Genomic DNA, 3594 nt, shown 5'->3' with positions numbered 1-3594 from the left:
AAGAGCAAGGAGGCTCCGGGCTCTGATATTCATCACACCTTGAAGCGTCTCTCCAGGGCTAGCCCCTGGATTCATGGTTTGGCAAGCCTCGGACCACAGCTAATGGACTCTTGGCTGAGGTCAGTTTGAAGGCTGGCCTCCTGTTTAGGAGGCTAATGATGCGTGAAGCTGCCCAGTAGGCAGCAGGCTCTGTCTGAGTTACTTCCTGGGCTAATCCTTACGTGAGGACTGGTCTGATGCCTTGAGCTAAGTGTGGGAGAGGTGCTTCTGAGAGCTGGGCCAGTATGAACTACAGGGATTGGTCCCCTAATTCAGGAAGACATAGATTCCTAAGCACTTTGTTGGAGTCACAACTGTGAGCTAGTCTTGATCTGTATCATTTTCAAGTATGGGCTGCCATAACAAAATATCATAGCCTGGGTATATTAAACAACAGAAATTTATTTCTCATAGTTCTGGAGACTGGAAGTTCTAAGGTCAAGGTGCCAGCAGAGTTGGTGTCTGTTGAAGCCTGTCTCCTTGGTTTACAGATGGCTTCATTTGTGTTCTGTCCTCATGTAGCCTTTCCTTGATGCATACAGGTGAGAGAGAGACAGAGAGACAGAGGACAGAGAGAGAAAGAGGAAGCAAAGGGAAGCTAGAAAAAGAGATGTCTCTTTGATGTTTCTTCTGATAAAGACACTAACCCCATTGTGAGGAGCCAACACTCATTACATCATCTAAACTGAATTACCTCGAAAAGGCCCCATCCCCAAATACCATCACATGGGAATTACAACTTTATGAATTTTAAGGTGATACAATTCAGAACACAGCAGTCTGGTAGGAAAATATGACTGAGGTTGGCCAAATCAACCTTGGATATAAGATAGAGTTGCAAGACAGAAAGTTATCAAATCAGAAAGAAATTCTTACCTGCCCTTATGCATATTTAAACACATAGGAACAATGGTGGATGGTGTCTAAATAAAATCCTTGTTGTTGTTGTTGTTGTTACACAAATTAACCCACTTATTATAGACTAGCAATGGTTTTTTTTAGACTTTATTTATTTATTCATAAAGAGACACACGGGGGCGGGGGCAGTGGGGGTGGGGGGAGGCAGAGACACAGGCAGAGGGAGAAGCAGGGTCCATGTGGGGAGCCCGATGCGGGACTTGATCCCAAGTCTCCAGGATCAGGCCCTGGGTTGAAGGCGGTGCTAAACTGCTGAGCCACCCAGGCTGCCCGCCTAGCAATGTTTTAAATGGTGGAGCTTCTCCTGGACTTTCAACTCCTTCAGTCCTCTGACAGCATGCTTTATTGTGAAGGCAGGAGTAGCGTTGTAGGTCCAGGCACTACCAGCTATGGTTTTCATGTAGGAACAACAGTGCCAGATCCCCACAGCTTGTCTTTTAATCTTGGTTTTTGTCACAGAAGGAACAAGTATAACTTGGCATGCTGACTTATTTCAATCTATTTGCCATTTTCGTGAGGGAGGCACCATAATGGGTCCTGTATTTACTGATGATTCTGACCTTCTTCGTGCGTTTAGTCGTGTTGCTGAAAACTAGCTGTGAGCCCAGAGATAGAAAATGGGCTGTGGGTAGGAGCCTGAAAGTGTATATGATGTTATCTTGGGTTTTAATTGATTTCCCTACTTAGTGATGTTCTGGGCTTGGAAACCCCATGTTCTTTATGAAGTGGGAATAATAAGAGTTGTTTTGGGGATTAAATGAGACAGTAAGTGTAAAGTTGGCACAGTGCCTGGCACAATGTTTTATTTAACAATATTTTGAGGAATTTTGAAAACAGAAAGCTGCAGTTGCTATAGTTTGTAGTTTTACCTTTCCCTTATACTGACTTGAAACTTTAAGGGGAAAAAAAAACCCTCAAAAGTGTCTTCAATGCCTTTGCTTTTTCAGTGTTCATTTAATCATTATCAGTGCACGGGCATTGCACACAGCCCTCCTCCTTTTTTTTCCTGGCAAGATGGTTATAATGTGTTGAAAATATTAATTATCTTCCTCACCTTATACACAGGACTGGAAAAAACAAATCTTGTTGCTGTGCTTGGTAGAAGAAAAAGTACCTCTGTGCGTGTGTGTCCCTGTGTGTGTATTGCACTCATTGTCCCCTTGGGTCATAACAAATTATTGATGCCAGTTCCTTTAAAAAGACAATTAATCCAATTACCTTCTTGTTGAATCAATACTAATGTCTTTTTTTCTTTAACTTTCAGGTTTTGACAAGCCTGGCTGCCAGCAAAGCTGAGGTAGGAAATGTGGTTTTACTGTCTCTTTGGAGGACATTTTGACATGGTTTCCTTCTGTAATGCAGTGAAATGGGTATGCTAGCTGTGTTATGCTCTGTGTAGTCTCCTGGTGATTTGGATAGGGTGTAGTCAGTAGGCTGGTTTCCATGGTGCTGTTTGGGGCTGTCCAAGTGTGCACTGAGTAGCCTGGTAAAGATGGTTGGTGGTTTCAAAGCCAGATATCCTGTTTGCTTGCTTATGTCTTGGTGACTTCAGGGTCTGTCTGTATACATTATGATTCCAGCTCCACTAAGATAAACCCTTTGGCAGTGAGACCTCCATCTGTCTTTATGCTGTTCTTCCATTTCCTCCCTCCTCTTCCTCACCTTCCTTGTCCTCTGGGGCATGAAGAGAACTGTGGCTGAGGCTGGTAAAGGATAAAAAAGACACTGGTCAGAGGTCATTAGCAAGTTGACCATCGCTGGGAATTGTATGTGATGCTCTTTAATGAATATCTCCAAAATATATCCAGTGCCATGGGGAAGTTGCACTCCCAATCCCAAGTTACTGTGTGGATAGAACAAGGAGCATCAACCCTGGCCTCAGGAGCCTGGGGTCTGCATGGCCTTGTGCATCACTGTAACTGCTTAGATTCTCTCTCCTCATGTGCCCAGTGAGGATGAAGATAATTACACTTCCTTTGGATCTATCACATGAGTGTGGAGGCAGATTCTTGCAGGGCTCCACAAAATGAAAGGGGAGACCATTGTCAAAGAGTGGAAACTCTAGTTGAATGTCTGTCTCCTTTGATACGATAATGCAAACGTTTTCCAAGAACTATAATTCATTAGTGGTGTAAATGTTACTTTGAATGATTAGTGAGGCAGGCATTTGGGGAGCAGTTCAATGAGGGGGGGAAGGAGTGGAAAGCAGAAGGATGGGGTGGATATAAGGAGCCACTAGTGTCATCTGCTTTGCATGGTCTTGTGGTCAATGACTTGAGCTAGTCATTTATCTTCCCAAACTTAATTTCCTCATTTTCAGAATGAGAATACACATCACATGAGGTTGTTCAGCATATTAAAATGGCAGTATCAGTGTTCACTCTTCTAGCCTGCTGTAACTAGAATACCAGTTTTCATGTATTCAGCATGAATATACCATTTGTTTGTAAGGCTTTACATGTATCATCTTATAAAATCCTTACAGAAATGTTGTGATGTGCACACTATTATAATCTTGTTTTCAGAAGGATTGAAGCTGAGCTTCAGAAAGATTTAAGAACTTGCCTAGAGCCATTCAACTGGTGAATGATAGAGCCAACATTCAAGGTGGGGTACAGAGTATTGGCTCTTAACTGC

General features: G+C 43.0%; 1 pseudogene; it reads right to left on the bottom strand.

Moving 5' to 3' along the window:
- Positions 1–1231: 1231 nt before the first annotated feature.
- On the bottom strand, positions 1232–2712 carry LOC121487090 (annotated as a pseudogene).
- Positions 2713–3594: the final 882 nt, after the last annotated feature.

Source organism: Vulpes lagopus, chromosome 3, assembly GCF_018345385.1.
Source record: "Vulpes lagopus strain Blue_001 chromosome 3, ASM1834538v1, whole genome shotgun sequence".
NCBI lineage: Eukaryota > Metazoa > Chordata > Mammalia > Carnivora > Canidae > Vulpes > Vulpes lagopus.
The sequence above is the reverse complement of the archived record's forward strand: the minus strand, read 5'-3'. Positions and strand labels throughout refer to the sequence as shown.